This window comes from Siniperca chuatsi, linkage group LG20 (assembly GCF_020085105.1).
Source record: "Siniperca chuatsi isolate FFG_IHB_CAS linkage group LG20, ASM2008510v1, whole genome shotgun sequence".
NCBI classification, from domain to species: Eukaryota; Metazoa; Chordata; class Actinopteri; order Centrarchiformes; family Sinipercidae; genus Siniperca; species Siniperca chuatsi.
In genome coordinates this window covers 6,556,724-6,576,762 of record NC_058061.1, presented here as the reverse complement: position 1 = coordinate 6,576,762, position 20,039 = coordinate 6,556,724, and the positions used below count along the sequence as shown (strand labels likewise).

General features: G+C 40.5%; 1 long non-coding RNA gene across 1 annotated transcript in view; it reads right to left on the bottom strand.

The window, feature by feature from the left end:
- Positions 1 to 10,840: 10,840 nt before the first annotated feature.
- Positions 10,841 to 20,039, bottom strand: part of LOC122867888 — a 99,557-nt gene continuing 90,358 nt past the window's right edge. Inside the window, exons 2-3 of the long non-coding RNA XR_006376015.1 lie at positions 15,037 to 19,667; positions 10,841 to 14,737 (exon numbers count right to left, since the gene is read on the bottom strand). This is a non-coding gene — a long non-coding RNA (uncharacterized LOC122867888). The remainder of the gene's footprint in view (positions 14,738 to 15,036; positions 19,668 to 20,039) is intronic.

The following is a 20,039-nucleotide window of genomic DNA, read 5'->3' as shown; positions in this document are numbered from 1 at the left end:
CACTTCTATCACATTTAATTAAGTGTACATAATAACATTATGTATCCTGTTATTGATTTGTTTCAGTGCCAAGCAGGAGCTTTGCTGTCACTATCTGGGCAGTGTGTGTGAGAGCACCAAATGTCTTTTTTCTTTTGCAGTGACTGTATCAGCCCAAACAAAGCATGTCCTAGAACTCCTAAAGGACACCCTGAGATGAATACCCAAATGATTTATTTACAGCTCTGAAAGGCGCATACATCAACAACTCCTAATTATGATTTTGCTCTCCTTTTGAATAATTGAGCTGAAACAAAAAACTCCCTATAAGAAAATCTTTTTGTCCTTAGAAACATAGAAATTCTGACCTAAAGGCTAATGAAACTATGATTAGTAAACCTAATTAGTCAGATACTTTCCCAGCTTTTGCATGTCCTGAAATCACTATTCATGTACATGGAATAGAGACAGGGTGATTAGTAGCACAAAGACGAATGCTGTAATCTCCTCCAATGGAGTGTCTGCCATGGCCCATCAGGAGATAGCAGGCCCGGGCTGATAGGAAAGGGACTATCGGGCTGGTAAGTGCCCATGTAGCTGGGAAAGCTGTGGAATCCCAGGACAAAGGAGCAGGGCTGAGGGAAGATAAGACAGGACACAGTGGCATGAATATCCACCGCGAAGGCCATACTGCATTATGCATGCATGGCAACAGAACAAAGAGAAAACATGTAGTATACTGTATATACATACAGAACACAAGCCATAAGTCCAATCCAATATAATATCCACTCATCCACCCCCACTACATTTTATGATTTTATATTAGCCCCATGAAGAAAGTGTTGTTTACTGCAGCAGCAAAGACACTATTCACAGTTTACTATTCTCCTCTTGCAATGAAAACAGCTCAGAAAATGCTTCTAGTAATAGAAAGTGAAGAGAAAACAATAACTATGCACCCTCTGAGTAAGTAAATAAATAAATAACACTGGCTTTAAGGTATTTAAGTCTGATTTTCACCCTTCATTATTCACCATTCATTATTAATCAACTGAAATTTTGGAGTGTGAACAAATAATAAGCCCTATCTACAAAGTGGATTCAACATCACTTCATTTGAAAAACCTTAGGTGGTAGATGGCGACTGCATGGTTCAAATTCAAACACCCACATGGTAAAATTCTAAATTCATAATGGTGGCTTTGTCAGATAACATTTAAATTATGTTTTCCTATTTTAATCACAAAACATATTCAAGGAAATATAGATGGGTATTTAGGACCTATGAACACAGCATAATAGAGTCTGCATAGTATAGATTAAATCACTGTAATCAGATATCAGTAGGTTAAAATAAGTGGTAAAAGACCTCCCACAGACAAGACACAACACAGATCCCAGTTCAAGTTTATATAATACCTCTTTCACAGGTTAAATTTTTCATTTAAAAAAAATCTTACAGTAGATCATTTATTAAAAATACATGTTGATGGGCTACAGTCAGACATATGTCTGCATATATATGTGTGTGCAAAGTCTGAATGGTTCTGCACAGGACTGTTGGTTTGTGTAGCCCCCTGTTGGCCTGACCCTCAGAACCCTTCCCTAGAAACACTGTTGCACTTGCAGTTCAGTGCTGTAAATCACAGACACACACACACACACACGAATGTCTGGATAATGTTCACACTGCCACCACTCATATGGCCATTGCCGTAGCACCATGCAGCATTGGGAATTTTGAGGACCCCCCAACACACACACACACACACACACACACACACACACCACTCAGCCCCTTTATGCTTTCTTGCTTTCTCCTTCTATTTCTCCCCCTCACAATCAAAGGCCATATGGCAAACATATTCCTACGGTTCATTGGCTTTTATGGCTGTTGTTTAAAGAATGGACTGTGGCTTGGTTGAGGGGTGTTCCAGGGGCCAGTTTGAAGGGCAAAATAATATAGTCTGCCCTCAGTCCATTAGAGAGCCTTTATTTCTATTAGTCCAGTCACTAGGCACTCTGGAACCATTGAAAAAACCCTGATTAATTAGGAAAGACAAACATGAGCACATAACGTGTTTTAAAGAAAAGTAGATCGCACGCTGCTGCTCTCTCTGGGCTTTTATGCATTATTTGATCACTTCACTGGAGCTAATTGTGCTTCACTGGGAGATTCTGCAGTCATATCAAATAGATGGCCAAACAAAAAGTGATTACGTTCTGCTTAAATTGTCAAATCATACATGAAAGTGACTTTGGGATCCTCTGTAGTGCTTGCATAAAGGCAATTTACTTTACATCAAAAGTTAATGGTCCACAATATTTAGCAAGAGTGCCTAAGACAGCAAAGTGCCACCAAAGGTAAAACACACTGGAGGTGTTAATATGAGGATATTTGCAGCAATGTTTTTCTTTACTGGCAGGGAGCAATAATTCAGCAACATTTAGAAACCTTAACTTGCCGCTTAATGCTTTCCACTGATCCAGAACAGAACCTTTGGTGACAACCCTCAGACTAACGTGTCAACTTTCTCAAAAATGAGCTGCCACAACATTAGAGGAAAAACTAAACACAATAATAAGGAACTCAATCTTCAAGGCATTTCATGCCTATTTGGCTCATTTTGCAAGGTGCCGTTTAGAGTTTACCCTCTTTCTTTCTGTAGTGGCTGCTGTAAGTCACTTGGACAGCATCCTGCACCCTGCTGCTGACCTGCATCTGGACAGCATCTGGGGTCACCAAAGTCACCCTGAGAAGTGCTAAACCATCTGGAAACTTCCTCCTTCACTTTGAGGGGTCAATGTGAGAAGAGGACTGCTACAATGGAGGAGTGAAAGATGGGGGTGATTTGAGAAGGAAGAAATAAGACTGAAGAATAGGGCAGAACCTGATTAACTGAGAAAACGTATGTTTTGGAGAACTGCTTTTAACTATAAAGCACATTCAGCAGTATGGGAGATTAAATACTCTTACTAACCTCTCATCACTAAGCACTTTAAAAATGAGAGGCCCTCTATTGAGAAATCCACTACTGTTATGGTCTATTAAGTACTTTTGGAAAATGGAAATGAGTAGATGTTAATAGTTACTATTCCCTAGGGGCAACCATTCCAAAAACATCCACCTCTTCCTCTTGAATTTCTCCTATTTTGTCTGTCTCTCAGCTGACATGGACCAGTTGAAAGGGTCTTTCTGTATGCAGATATGCAGACAACTTCTGGTGAAGTGTAAGGAGTCAAGAGAAACATTTCACACCGAATACAAAACAAGTGTCCTCAAAAGAACATGATACTGTCTTTGCTAGCGAGTGTAGTGCCCAAACTAATACAAAAAAAAGGGGACAACATTGCACGGACAAAAGAAGGAGGACAGTGAAGAGGGAGCTCAGTGCCCTAGACTACTTGAAACACTTGAAAGAGTTTTCTGTGAAGCCCTGGGGTGGACTCAGCACTCAGGATGCTGCTACAGGAAGTAAACAAGGCCCTGCGAAAACAGAGTGAAATGTTTAAGGGATGGGTGTTACTAAGGCAAAAAGGGGGGTGTTAATCAAGTGATGATGAAGTTTGGCAGTGTAATGTGAGGGACGATGGGATAGTGAAGGACAGGCAGGGATGTGAGAGTTGAAGGAGTGATAATTGATTACAGATTATAGAGTCGTTAGTCTCAGGTGCAAACTGCAGGATGCACCAGGATGTTGTATCCAGAGCTAATGGCACCATGGGAGGTGCTGTTACTGAGGGCTATTGTTCTATGGCTGCTGCATCTCCCAGTCTTGTAATTAAAGACATCATTAGGATCCAGACAGACAAAAAGATGGCATTAGACAGCAAATATGATCTCATTGCTCAAAGTCAGCGTGGAAAATATACATATAGAAATGGAAAATTGAAGCAGATAAAAAGAGCATTTGAAATACATTAGAGTTTTTTAACCTTGGATTTAATGTTATGACAATTAAATTGTCTTAAACAGGGACTTCACTCTCAATGAGCATGCACACACATGCAGACAGGGTCCATGATGGCACCACTGTATTACAGGGTGTATAGTTCTCTGGGCCTTAAGTAAAGAATCAATATGGATCGGTCATTCCTTCTCAGGAAAGTAGACAGAGGCAGGAAATCCAAGTGGTACCATACATGATGTATCGCTTGCGTAATAGTTCAAACTCTGCCTCTGACACTCTCTGGCTTGCTTGGATCACAACAATTAGTTTTTCTTTGTAGCTCTTTGCATTTCATCCAGTTTCTCTCATAAAATAAGCAAAAATAATGCTTCCTCTTCAAAATAAAAGACATACAGAACAAGGTAGTAATGTGGACATTTTTCTATTAAGGCAACTTTTATTGATAAGCCCTCTATACAATCACAGGGAATCATCTCTGACAGGGTCAGGAATTGTTGATGCTGCTCATGTTCTTCAGTTGTGTGGAATCAATAGGAGCTCTTGGTTCATTCACTATTGAGCTAATGGTAAATGCATTGGGTCCCTGGGAAGTGCTTCTCATTAACAGAAACTAGCTTTTAATGATGCCCCATCTCATTTAGACTGATGATAAGAATTGATCCTTCTGCTGCCCATTGACTGCCTACTGTTTGACCTTTGGACCCTGAGTTAAAGTGGTTAAACTGTAAGCCTGCCAGAGCAGTTTTATATGAGGTCAGGCACTCTGCATCTGTCACTGTAGGTCCACACATGAAAATGAGGTGGGAAGAAATGAGCATAGGGATGATAATGAGAAGTTGAGGAGGCGGATGGTAGGTGATAAGGCTAGTGGGTGATGATGAGGGTGAAAGTGATGATGATGTTGCTGATGTTGCACTAGTAGCCCTCTCTCTACCCTGGGGCACTGTCTCCCAGCTGATCCCACAGGCCCTGTCAATGCCCTCCTAGACACTGTCCAATCCTCCCCGGTGACCCACCATAGCCTGCAGGCTGTAGTGACAAATGACTGACAGAGCAAGCACCTTGTTGTCCATGTTCAGGGACCCTGCAAAGGTGCTGGTCATTATAGAGGACCAGGGGCACTGCAGGGGAAACCCAAAATGATCTTGCCTCTCTGCCCTCAGCTCACCTCTTTATATGCTAATGACTCTATGAAGCTGTCTGATGTGCTAATTTGTAACAGCTTGGCCAATCAGTGGGGAGCTCTTTGGTTACCATGGTGCCGCTCAGCATGAGCACCCTGGTACCAGGGTGAGTTCTAAAAGCGGCAGGTGGACAGCAGGGCTGTATGGTTCCTGTCTTCTCACCTCACCTCCTTGATTTGGCTGTGGACACCAGCTGTATCCAACTTCCACATGTCATGACCCCAAGATAACCATCATGGAGAGGTCACTTTACTCCATTTAGATCTGCAGTCTTCCCAATTTAGTGTAAAAATGCCATTGTCTGGAGTCAAACAAGGACACATTTGTAGTCCAATGTAGGACCAACATTTTTAGAGAACAGCACAGCAGGCCTAAAATGATTTATTCCGTACCTGATTGAGATTAAACTTACAGTAAAAACTGTATTAAAAAGTCTTCGCCGCATCAAACACATATTCATTCAACTTTATCTATACAGAAAAACCTATTGAGACCTCAGACACATTTTCAAATGTGTCCTGTAAGAACAAAGTAAACACAGTAATAAAAGGTAAATCACAGATAATTTACAAAATAAAACAGCCAATGAATTAAAAAAGGGCAAACACACAGACAAAATACAAACAAGTCATTCACAGTTGCTTTAAATGCATCATTGGAGCCATTGTTTTAAACATTGATACTTTAATACATTTACAGTAGAGCTTAATGCCATCTTTCCCAAATATGCATAAAATATGGGATTTCAAGGGTAACCAAATTTTGTATGAATGTGGGATAGGATATACAGTATAAAAAGTACAGAGAAAACATTGATTGTGAAAGCCATCAATTTATTTTTTATCTGGAAGCAAGATATATCTCATTTTTGTGGCATCAAGTATGTGTACTTGCTCAATTTTCAACCCACTTTGAGTGAAATTGTTTAAGCTTGTGGGAGTCATATTTTAGCCTATACAATATTTTATTTGTTCAGCATTTAAAACATTAATATTGTGGTAATATCCTCTGCTTTTACATAAACCTGCATACACTCACCGGAGTCAAATGCTAATTCGTTTTTTTTCTTAAGAGAAATCCAGTAAATCACTGGGGGACATTTGGGACATTTGGATGCTAATGCCAGTAAGCAGAGTAAAAAAGGTTATCCCCCACTCTGAAAGGCCGCAAAGTGCCCTAATTCACAACAATCACCTCAAAATGAACCAACTTTCCACTGGAGACAGTGGCTCAACAATAAGACTCTGCTTCCTTTCAAAGTACCATCAAATCACTCATTCTGTCATTAATGAGCTGCTGAAAAAACACATTGTCTTTGCCAGTGGGAATGGGGAGTAGCAGGGGTGAGGGGAAGTGAAATTCTCATTCACAGAAAACTTACTGTTAAGAACTCTCTTCACAACAGATTCCTCCCTCCTCATCCTCCTCTTCTTCTTCGGGTCTATACTTGCACTGCTACCTAAGCCTGGGCTCCAATTAGGCCATGCAACTCAGTGAGAAATGAAATAATTGGGCTGTTTGCCTATTAAAGAATGAGACATTGGAGCTGCTGGTGACTCCAGTGAAGCTTCTGGGGTCTTTTCAGGAAAGATGGAACGGTAGAAGGGGCAGAGTGACAATAGCATTAGCTATCCTCTCTCACCAAGGCCTACACAGCCCTTTGCTCACTAAATTGCCAGTAAAAAGAGTATAATGGCAGATTGATTAGGCCTAATGGACTAATTCTTTAACTAACGTCATTTGCTAACAATTTTTCACTTTTTTTCCCCTGCCTTCTGTGCTCCTTGAGTGAAGAGGGAAAGTGCTTTCATATGCAGTAAATCAGACATTGTGAGCCACATTAGCTACAGCACTAAAGCCCTTACTTTGTTCAGCAGCTCACAATAAACTTTTGTTTCCAAAGATATTGGCACTTCACCAGAAATTGCTCTTGAAAGTGAGTGTTACTTGTTGATTGTCATTAAAATAAAAGCTACATAAATTTAAATGTACATATAAAAAAAGGTATATGGTTGATGGATGATGGATTTTGTATGCTTGTCATCTTTACCTCAAACCAAAGACAGACTAAAATTAAGGGACCTTGCTTAAATTCTTATGCTAGTTGAATGGGTTTAGAGCCCCATCAATCTTTGCTATGGCTTGAAAAAACTAGTCTGTCAAAACACTGAAAACTTGGCATGACCCCAGAACAGCACAAACAATTTGCACTTATCAGAAATTAAAGGGCATAGCTGTAGACGTCAAGGAATGTCAGTGCACTGTGGTTGAATGGGGCAGGAAAAGCTAAATGAGGATCATTAACTGGAAATAAAACTTCTGCAAGTAGGTACATGCCATACAAAGGGGTATTTCTCTGGGCCCGTTTGCATGTTGGTTTTAGCTCCAGATGAGAAGATAACAGCTTAAAATGTGCTTGGCTGATGGGAGTATGATGCATCAGCCAAAAGACCATCAATTATTCAGTCCCACCTTTACATAAAATGTATAACAACCCCAGCTACCCCATGTCACTCATGATATATATTTGCCAAATTAAGGCCCAATTAGAAGTAATGGTCCTTGCAGTGTAAAATTTATTACCATACGGATTTGATTAAGCAAAGCAAAGGCTGCAGACTGATTGTTATTTCTGAGAGTAAGCTTCAATAGCATTCAGTGTTGTAAAGCATTGCAGAAACGTTAAAGAACTGGCTTCATTGAAAAGATCTGTGGAAAATTATGACTGATCTAAAAAAAAAAAGAAAGAAACAGAAAGATACTCTCACAGAGCAGAGGTGTTAGTGCTACCAAAACCAGTACTTTTAATTTTGGCAAAGGAATTCAAGAGAAATCTTGTTCATCATCACCTCAAAACAGCTTTATGTTTATGCATACTTTTGTGCCAGTCTTTGAAGGAAACCATCTTTGACCAGGGTACTGGGATAGGACAAAGCTCATGGGTAAGTATGCTGAAATTTCTCCCTCACTCCCTGTGTTGAACCATCCTGGAGGCGAATGGAGCAGTGTGATCCACTATCAGAGTTCAGCTGTGTTTGGAGTCCACAGAGCACAGGTTAAAGATTGATGTCTGCCCTAATCCCCAACTCCTCCCACATGCGCACTCACTTTTTCTTCTTTTGTCCCTTCGACCCAAAGCAGAATCAAAGAGGGCATTGAACAGACCTGGAGTGCCAGCACACCCCATTGCACATGAAAAACTGGTAGGTTCCTTTCGAGCATTGAGAGGTAAGCCCCGAACTTTGAGGTCCTTATTGTCCCAGTGCACAAGGCAACAATGGAAGCCCTATCTCCAGCTATAACGCAAGCTCAGAAGAAGGGGCAGAAAACCATTCAACCCGTCATTAACCCTTCTGCCTGGCTCTGGAAACCAGAGAATAGGGTAGTTCCACCGTAACACCCTGCCCCATACACCTCATACACCACCCTCCCCAACAGACCAACTACCCTCCAGCGGTACAGCCCCCTTTTGTCCTATTGTGCCATGAGTGATGGATTCTGGCGGATGGGAAGAAAATGAGGGCCGCAGAGAGTTTCATAGGCTTGATTGGCAACTTTGGATATGCAAACTGTCAAGAGAGAAGGCAGGAATAACTATGGTACACCTAAGTGGGCTGGACCCAAAACGAGAGAGGGCAAGGGGCATAGTGCTGACACATAATCATAATGATAAAGAAAGAAGTCCCTGTAGAGAAACCTTATGTGCAGCTTGGCCTTTTCTCTGGTGCGTTAACTTGATCTCCTGTGAATGCTGACAGAGGATCATGCAGATATTTTGGGGGCGTAGAGAAGGCTGACAGTGTTTTAGGTTTCTTTTGCAGCACAGGGGCATTATAAATGCTAAATACCAAGCTGGACCCAGATGATCACCATAGCCTGTGGCAATCAATAAGTGAGTGGAGACCAGGTGGTGATGGCGCCATTCAGAAAGAAAGGAGGAGGACCTGGATTTTACCAAGTGGGGCAGGAGTGAATACACAATGGAGGTTAAAACTGGGAGATCATAATAGTGATTGGATGCTCTTGCACACATCAGTGGCAAAGCTTTGATTAAGCACAAGCAGAGATGGAGGAGGATCAATAGATGTGTGTAGGATCTCAAAGCCCTGAGGGTGGACATAAGTACAGGGGAGAGAAAAAAGCCAACACTGACTGATGTTAATCGGTTTTGCTCTAAGATCATGGTATCTACCAAAGTTTGTTTTTGCTAATTTTCCATACCAACATTATTCACATATAGCGTTAGGTGTTTGAAAGTATTTGATTCTATTGTAATTCAGTATCGAAACCCCTAATCAAATCTGAATCCTTTTGAATCCTTATCAAATCTATTTAGGTCTAGTTTATAACAATTTTCAAGGGAATTAAACTTAGAAATGAATAACTCAAAGTCAAAACTCAAAGATTCAATTGAGCCTATGTTGAAAAGATTAGCTAGTTTGTTTCACTAGAGAATACTCTGATGTCTTGTTGAACTGCAAAAACACGGTAGTAGAAGACTGTAGAGCAGTGGTTCTTTCTCTAACCAAGGATATTTGACCAAGTAGGCAACAGCTTGCAGAGAGCATAATAACCAGACAATTACAGCCAAGTTTCATTTGGGCCTTTGGATAGGTTATTTATGGAATTCATGTAATTAGCTACAGCTGATATAATCAGTGATTTTTGTCATTTCTACCAACACCGCTAATCAACAAAAAATGAGAAGCCTGCTACCTAAATGTTTTCTACATTCTACACATATAAAGAAAGAGTGAGTAGAGATAAGACTCGTTAGCCTCCAAGCTTCCAGGTAATTTGCCAACCTGGAACCGGATCCAAAATGAAACAAATATATGCCCTAGTTAATATAACTTTCTCTCTAAGTTTGCATCTAGCATCTGATCTAAGTTTACATTACTTTTTGCTTTAATTTTAATTACAAGCCAATTCTCATATTCAAACATATTTCTAAACCGACCACAATCATGATCCACCTGTATGCAGTATGTTTGTGTGTTGTTTTAACTATTTTACTAACCATTTTAAAACTGAAAAATATTCCACCTGTTCTTTGAACCTGTTAATGTATTAATGACTCTGCTCTGCACACCATGTGATCCCCGCTGCTTTGCCATGTCTAATGTGATCCAGGTATGGGTTTAGCCTTCACTTTACTCTAATCCTTGCACACTTGATACTTTCTTACATGCGACTGTAATGCAAACATCATGTTGAGGTTTGCGGAGCTGCTTAACGTGATTGCAAAAGGAGGGGGAGGCAAACATTAAAAGATAAGCTTTGCCCATAAGCAGTTACACATTAATATGGATCAGGTGGAATCCCTTTTCTTCTCACTCAAGGGAGCTGCATCCCATGAAAAGAGGAGTGCAAGAGGATTTAACTTCCATGCTGATTGAGGAACAATATGAAACAATAAACCCAAGTGTTTCTTATTTACCGTTTTGGTTTAATGTGTTTTTAAGTGTGCCAGTGTACTTGGAGGCAGCACTTCCATATGTTGGGGTGCCTTTTTGTAGTTAATCAAATGATAAATCACCAATACAGAACAGCTGCTGTATGCTATGGCCACAACTACACTCATCTGGATTCATTTAAAGAAAATGTTAGTATGGGCAAAATGTAAGACAGAAATACAGTCATAGAACAAGAAAGACGAAGAAAAGGAACATTGACACTGGATTTATATGTAAAAATTTCTTTACATTCAACATCTTTAATCAAGTCACTTAATTAATCCTTAGACATTGTCATGAAGCAATCTTTAAATGTTATTTGTGTAAATGACTGCTTGTACACTAAGTATAAGCTTTACTCACAATCATTTTTTATGTGTTCAGTTATAATTGAGCACATTCCCTTATTTCATTTGCATTTGCAATATCACCGCATATTGATATCCCCTTTGGATTACATGGTTTTTAATGAACTCAACATCAGTGGGAATAATCATAGTCATTTTCATCTACTGAATGTTAATCATATATGCTGCTCTGGCTTTAATTACTTCCATGCAGCAAGTCGCTGCATTGCTTAATGTAATTAATTAGCATTTTATTCTGAATAATACCAGGATTTTCTCAGCTGAGATTCGGAGTGTTGCGGTGGCAAAAACGAAACAGAGTAATTATACTGTTGATTATGTGCTAATAACTCAGGAATCAATATTGTAATTCTGGTTTCTCTTAGTGGTTTTGCAGATGCGGAATGAAAATCTCAAATTAAATCATTTTCTGTGGTGAGGTCTTCTAACTCATGATTAATGGCTTTGACCCTCGCAACCCTGTGTGATGCTGGAAATTGAAAAATTGAAAAGGTACCCTGCGGAGTTTTCACTAAAAGGTTTTGTTTACATTCAACATTTCTCATCAAAAAACACTATGTGTTTGTTTGTTTTTATGTTTTGAAACCTGTGTTGTTTACATTGGCTTTGGGTCTTCTTCTCTTTTGCTACCTTTTATGACAAACCAAATGTTGATCTGCAAACACTTTTGTATTGTTTAAATTGTGTACACTTGGATTTGCAGTCTTCTGCAGTTATGGATATCTGTGCTATTGCAAGTCAGTATGACACACTGGTCCAGTGACAACAATGCCACATCTGCTTTAGTACAAAATCATTTTACCGATTTCCGCTTTCATCCATCCAGGAAGAAAAAACAGCTTTAACAACAGAAAAACAATATTAAAAGGTCCATACATACATGCAATCCACTTGTACGACAAGTCAATTTTATTTTTCAATATTTATATAGCCCAATATCACAAATCTTCTTCAAGGGACTTTATGATCTGTACAGCATACGACACCCTCCATCCTTAGACCCTCGACTTGGATAACTCACTTTTATATTCAAACTAATGTTGATACTGAGTATGTAACAAATTTGAGGAAGTTGTTTCTTTTGTTGTATTTTTTGGGAAAGTACATGGTAGTGCCTTTAATTATCATAATGTCAAACTACTCATTAACATATAATTTTGCAGTTGTTAAAATTAGTCTCCAGTCACTTTTACTGTGGCACATCACATGCTACTACTTTCAGAAGTTCTATTCTCCCTGAGGACCTACAAGTGGGAATGCATTTTCATCCTGTATTATATGCTATGAGGTTGAGTAATTAATACAAAAATTATAATGCTGCGGTGAAATGTTTCTTTAAACTCAAGGGGAACAGAAAGTCATTCGGCTATATGGAATTCACAGCGTTTGTCCTTTTATTAACCTGGTCTAAGGATCGTTTCACTTTGAACCTCAGAGCTGTGGGTGCTGATGAGCCAAAGCTCCCCCGGTGAGAGTGTAATTACAATGTTCTCAGATTTCTAACCTCTTGCGTGTGAGTTATGGGCTGGAATTTAAATAATCTATCATTTAGCTACCTGGAGAGGGCCATGCTTTGTGCTCATTTGATATCACAGTCTTTTCATGTCAGCATGGAAGAGGAGGCGAGTACTGATTGTAAGAGGCCTAGTTATCCTCAAACCCATTGCTCCTTCCTTAGAAGATAATGTTACTGGCATTTGCTAGGAATTATCCTATTTGCATTTCAAAACAAACTACTTATTCTACAACAATGGAAATACAGATATAGAGCGTACATCTCACATGAGACATATTTACAGCAGATCAAAAGAGACATGCTTTTCGTGCGAGCTATTCTATCCTCTGAAGATAAGTCACTATACTCTCCCACAAGCCTTTGCAGACTTTTTAGAGCCCTCTGCTTTTTTCCCAAACAGATTTAGAGACAGTGATCACATGTCAGATGACTAAATAAAGAGACAACTTGAAAGCTGACTCCTCCTTTTTTAAGAGATGTGAAAATGTAAAAACACACTTCAAAGTCTGCATTTATGTATAGCTGTTTGCCAGGTAACTGCTACACTGTATGTAATTTTTCTCATTATTTTGGATCTATTTGATAATTCTTAAAATTAAAACGGAACGAGTAACAGTGCAAACATGCCCTTGGGTCTGTGACTTGCAGCTCAGCGGTTGTTCACTTCTGTAATCGGCACAGACAGGGAGTCTATAAGGAACACTGGTAGAGAATGATAAGGTTTGTCTCACTGTAAAACTGTTAATGCTGCAGTTTTACTGGAGTGGCACATGGCAGGAAGGCAGCACTAAACGTCTCTAAAGCTTTATGATGAGTTTGGGGAAAAGAGAGAGTTGGGGCTGAAGAAAGTGTTGTAAAGTAAGAGACATAAATAAGAGGACGCAAAAGAAGTCAAGTCGTCCACATATCGCCACATCCTCACATACCACTTTTCCTCCCTTGTTCACTCTTTTCCATTTTTTATTCATCCATCCAGCATAGGCACTTTTTATTAGGCAATCCCTGTGTTTACTGGTTGTAACAGCAAGTTTGTTTTAATAGTACAGGTCCTGGCGTTTGTTTGAAATGACACATGTATTGACCACTGGGGGCAGCAAACCGTGCAGCTACGGTGTAAGGAATGCAAAGAAAAAAAGCAAGTCATGCATCTGTTTACAGCGCAGCTACATAAAGATAATTCATTGTGTCACGTTGTAATAAGAAATGACAACCAACAATGTCATCCGACACGATTATACTGAATTAATGAGTCTTTTGCATGACATCCAGTACGTGCCTGCACCTGTGAAACCAATTGCAATGCAATTTCAACACCACCGGTAAAGGTGGCCATTAACAATGACATCTTCTATATAAAAAAGCAATTACAGAATACAAATACCTTGAATGACTACTGCTGCAAAAAATGTCAGCCATAAATTACATGAAAAATGGGGTTTGGTATCCTGAAAATCTTAAGGATTATAACAGCCCTGCTACAGTAGCCTTATATTTTCATATTCCCATTTAAAACAATACAAATCAAGATATGATGGTAATAGAATTAAAATGCAGGTGACCTGAAGTGCCTCCCTGCCAGCAGCTACAGTACTAAAACCACAGAAAGCCATTATTCATTCTGGAGCAAGTGGGCCACATGAAGCCAGTAACCACTGTAGGTCCCAACAGATTTTGTAAAAAGCTTCTGAAATGTTTGCTGAAACCACAAATGCTTGAATTTTTTGGAAAAATTGAAGTAGTGTGGAAATGTTTCTTTTCCAGTTTTTGCCCCGGTTTATATTTGCATTACAAAGGAAATACAGTGCTAGCCCTAAATTATATTTGGCACAGAAATTAGTGTGATTCTCACACATCTAAAGTGAGTAAGGTTAAAATTTTGCCTCTAAAAATCATGGCTGGAGTGTCATACACAAATAAACAAAAATATAAATAATTTCTAAATTGAAGAAAAGAAAAAAACAGTGTAAATGCAGCATTTTAGGAAAGTTTGAATGACAAGTTTTACTCTTGCTTTCTCTGAGGTTTTGTTGCTAAGGATTCATTCACACTCCATACGTCCATACGTCCACTGAGCCATGAGAGTCTTCTTCATTATCTGTTGAATGCTTGCTTCATTTGCCTGCTCAGCCTTGCCTTGTTTGAGGGGATTCGAGGGGCAAGATTGCTAATCCTAACTTTGAACATGAATCAGTGTCCAGGGGGAAGGCCTCCTGGATTCTCAGCCGCTTTCTTATGATAATGGTCCAATCAGTATGGCCGGAATGATGAAAATGCCAGCCAGCTTATCTCAGTGGGACAGCTTGGTGGTGGGGAGGGAGGCCTGTCAGAAAGACAACAAGAACCTGTTTTGAAATAAGGAGGGTGCAGCTCTTGTTTCTGTTAGCTAGTTATAGAAGTATCTGTGTGCTGTTTTGTATGTGCGTGCACATATGTGTGTGCATTTGTGCATGTGTGCATATACTGTAGGCTGAGATAAATCGGATAAAAACCATGCTTCGCTATGATTGTGTATGTTGGTACTTGCATTTGCATGAATGCACATTAGGGAGTACAGGATGTGTTTGTGTGTGCATGTTTATGGATTTGTGGTGTTTATGCTTGAATATGTCCTTTGCTTACGCTGATGTTGCTTGCTGCGTGGGACAGGTGCGGTTCTGCGGATGCTGCCTGGAAAAACACTGGGCATCGGGCTCACATTTCTGAAATTGATAACTGCTGACCAGGAGACAACCTTTTCCATTTGAGGACTGAGCAAGGTTTCAAAGCACATGCACACATCATCTCGATAAACATGCATTTGTTTAGCACCGAAGACATCTGTTTTACATATTTGGATTATGCTTATTGAACCTTCAGTGTCATATATTGTAGTGTATATTATTTTCTGTGTGCGCATGAAGATCTTTTAAAAAGCATTACCTCCTCTTGTGCTGATCTGTACTTGATATTAGGAACTTTCTGTGTGTGTGTGTGTCATTGCCAATGCCAATCTTATGGATATGACAACAGGTGCCTTTAGTCCCTGTCAGCAGGTGGTGCAAGGGTTCAGTCACATTGCAGATACATTCGTCTATGGGAGGAATTATGGTATTTGGTATGAATGAAATGTGTTAACTATTAGTAAGGTGGAAGTTCTTGCCAGATGGGAGGGAGCAGAGGATGGGACTGGATGGGAATTGGCTGTGTGTCCATCACTGTACATGAGAGCTAGAGTTACAGTAAAGGCGTTATGCCAGATTATGGGGCTAAGCAGGGGGCACTGTCTGTCTCTCTGCTGATACTTGGAGAGGACTCGGGCTGGACTCGACACACAGCTGTTCCTGGCTGCTCTGCACCAGACACTCAGGCGTCCAATAAAAATGCATGCATGTTTGTGTGTTTTTGTGTCTGTGTTAATATTTGTCTTGGTGGAGTGTCTGTTCCTGTTTCGGTTGCCCATGTGCACTCATGTCCAATTGTGAATATCTGTGCGTAAGCAAGCAAATATGTGTGTACGAATGGGAATGGACCTCTCATCGCCCACTTTCCCACTGTGTGATGAGGGATAAAGGGATAGCCTTCTGAGATGTGGTGACTAGAGCTGGTAACTTATCCAAAGTCTCCCCAGGGCTACAGCTCTGTAATGAGAGGTCATTATCACTGGAGAGTACACTGCACTGGAGATAAGAGAGGCCCAGCCTGCAGGCAACCATCGCTGTTCACTGTCACTACCCAGGAATAGCCATATGACGCTTGTATCTCCAAATTAAATTCTCATCCCCTTTCCTCTCTCTCACTACCCATTACCTCAAAAGTTCCTGGCCAGTCTTTATTTCTCTCCCCTTGCTGTTTATCTCTTTTCGTGTCAAGCATTTTGCCCAAACTGCTCCTTCTTTCTCTCTAATGCCTCAGGACTGGCAGACCCCAGGTGGGATTGTGCTTGTCAGTGGTAGCGGTGAGAGTGGATAACAAGCAGGCAGAGGAGCACAGTGATTATGAGCCCACCCACCCTCAAAAAAGCTCACTCCATCAGAGGATAGGAATGGCATGTACAGTGTGCCAGTGGAGCTCCAACCCATGAGCTCATTTTCTATAAGTGTGAGTGTGGAGTAGAGATGGACGCCATATCCGTAGAAGAGCGCATGTGTTGTGTTGGTGAACTTTGGTTACCATAATGTAACCTGCTTGGGTTAAATTATGTGTGAAATTTTACTGTGACATCACGTAATAGTCCTCTTTCCCTATATCATCTATCTTAGCTTGCCTTTGAGGTTTCTTTTCAGCATCTTCTCTGAAATTTAAATCCCTCTCCATTTGTAGGCTAAGAGGGGAGAAGATCTGCCGCTGTCGACTTTCATTTGCCCTGTTGGACACATTTTGCATAGGCTGACTTCCACACTACCAACCAATAACATCAGTTATGCAGAAGCTGATTCAATACAGAAACTTAACTAAGTGGATACGAAGGAGAGAATCTGTTTGCGTGCGTGCAAGGAGCTGAAGTCCTTTCCCTTCTGTGTGTCCTTATCAGCTGTGCTCACAAAGCCGGGCCTCAACACTCTGAACTGGAGGGAGGGATACTGACAAGCAGTTATAGAAACGTGCAGAGAAACGGGGAAATGTGGACACACGTATGTGGAAACTATAAACAAGCACACACACATTCAGACAAAGGACTGGATTCACAGTGGAGTTCAAAAGTTAAGTCAAAGGTCGGTAGGGAAAGTAATTCGTATTGAGACTTATGCTGTTTGGTTTTAACTCTGGGCAGCACATTCAGATTATTGAAATTAGCTGTCAATCCACATCTGTGAGGCTGCCAGGTTTTTCTTGTGTCGAGCTGTCTGGGAATGAGATTCCCAAAGTTTATAGCTCATATGTGGATACTGTTTATAGCATTACAAAGTAGACTAGAGGCAAGGAACATGGTAGTGAAATTAAATAAAAATAAAGTAACAAATAAAGTAATAAAATCAAGAATAAAGTAAAGATGAAGACAAAATTCTAAATAAACATCTAATTGAAACATTTAATGCTTTAAAATTTATGCCCATGAATAGTCTATCAAAGACAATCATGGCAATTTGTGTTCTTTTCCAATTTCTGTGTGAGCATAAGATTTTAAGCTTCTGAAGGTCTTGAACCTTTATCACAGGAAAACATAGGATCTAGCATCCTTCAGACAAATGAACACAAACATGCCTGAGCTGCATAACACTGACCATGTCCCTCCTATGACCTTAACTTGGCTCTTTTATGGTATGTCCGTTCTAAAGTGGATTGTTTAATGAATTTAATCTGCTTGTGCAAAATAACAATGATAATAACTTGTAAAATGCAGTATTATAGGCAATTGAAAAGAAAAATCTCAGCAGATTGGAAGAGATCAAGGATGGGTAGCTTGTTAAATCTGAATACACTGCTGACACGTAAGAAGACCCATAGAAATATAAAAAAAATCTTTGTCCTTTGTATGCACATCTCTGGTCACAGATGAAGAGCAGAGCATGATGGGATGATTACATTTTGAACAAAAGGACATTTAGCATCATTGAGGATGTTGTTGGCAACTGGAAAAAACACTACTGAAATACATAAAGTATGTGTTTTACATGTGTGTTTGGTCAATTGCCCATTGACTTAAATGTAAGGCAGTAAAATAACAGTTACAGCAAATTATGGAATTGAACTTAATACAGAGTGATAATTGTGCAAGGCAAAAACGCTTAAATTACTGACCAAAATAAAAGCAACTCCAAACACACCTATTATATAGAGAAACTTAAACTGTGTGTACCTGAGTGGCATTTCTGAAGACAGATGTGAGGATTTAATATCCCTCAAGTACAGTCGGGTGAGAGCCATTGTGCCTCTGCTCCATGTTGGTTAACATCTGGCTAATGAATCCTTGTGCACAGGGTCCATATGATGATTCAGTCGGTTGGCCCTCATCTGGCCCAAGCCCGGGGTGAACATGAACTGCTGTCTCACTGCTTCCTGATTAGACTGTATATAAATTAATAGCAGCAGCTGACACATCATCAGAGCTGCCTTGGTGAAACAGAAAAGACAGGTGCCCCTCTGGCATGACTTTCCACATTGTGTATGTGTGTGTGTGCGTGCGTGCGTGCGTGCGTGCGTGTGTGTGTGCGCGCGCACACAATACTGAGAGAAAGGGGTCTACAGTGTTAATCTGTCACACTCTGCCATGCCTGTCTACGTTCAACCAAATGTTCATCAATCACATGTGTCCAGTGAGCACACAGACATCCAGACACACACGTTTTCACCTTACAGTGCCAGTGCGTCTGCCCCAAAAGTGACTCAGGCCACCCGTCGTCATCTTCCCCCTCCTCTGGCATATGTGGCACCTGCCACACACTGCCGTTGACCAGCTAGAGTAACTGAAACCAAATGGCACTGCAGCATCAGTACATCCGCAGTCATCCAAAACACTGACCCCAAAGGCCTTCCAACTGTGGGACACCTGGAGCTCTGAGGCCACATTAAAACCCTTTAAAACACCCTTGCCCTCCTCCAAACTCCACCCAAAACATGCAATAGTGACATTGTGATGGTCAGTGTTTTGGGAATACAAGAGCTCATCAATCATCGATTAGCTCACATTTTAATTTGTTGTGTCAAACATAAACATTTGAACACTTTGCTCCGTTGCACTTCCAAGCTTCCTTTTCTTCCGCTTCCATTAACGGTCAATTCTCCGTGGTACCGCCCAGTTTTGCCATGCTGCAGATGCACAGCTTTCAAAAAGAAAAAACACTTCCCTAGCTTTGAGAGCAGCAAGCAGGTGTGAAAACAAGCCCATGGCGAGGAGGAGGGATGAGGAAAGGAGGAGGAGGAAAGGAGGCGGAAGAGGTGAGGTATGCTATGCTCCAGTTAAGGCTGTGGGGTTTAGTCTGTGGCTCCTTCATGTGGCAGAAGCCCATTAATCATTGCTGTTCACTGACAGGACCTCTGCAACACACAGAGGCACACACACTTACACCCACGCACACATACAAACATGCATGAGCACCCATACATCCATGCCTCTGCCTCTGTTGCCACATACACAGGAGGAGCACGCCCTAATTTTACCCAAACATGCCCGATGATCATCCCCACCCCCACACACGTCCATCCCATCAACTCATCCATCTTATACGTCCATCCATCTATCCATCCATCTCGCCATCTTCCCGCTTTGATAAGCGCTGGCAACTGCTCATGAGCCATCAAATCTGCTTTTACTTCTTTCTCCACTTGGCAGCCTTTGAAAGAGAACATAATCTCAACATCACACCAAAGAAAATAAACTGAGGGTGAAATGCTACATAAACTGTGAAGTGACATCAAAACAAAACAGAAATGAGAAACAATAAACCAGATTTCTCAGTAAACATACTGTTTCACTGAACACTCTCAGAGAGGCTTAGAATAAACCTGATTATAAACCTGAATGACTGAAAAGACTTTCTGACAGAGGACGGAAAACAGTTTTATTGGTAATACATCATATGTTGATCAGCCTGAGCACAGATCCCATTTTTAAACTTTGCATGCAACAATACTGTATACTGTATATTATTAAACAGTATCAAACATACAATTTAAGGATATCTCTCTTTCTTCATTTGTATAAA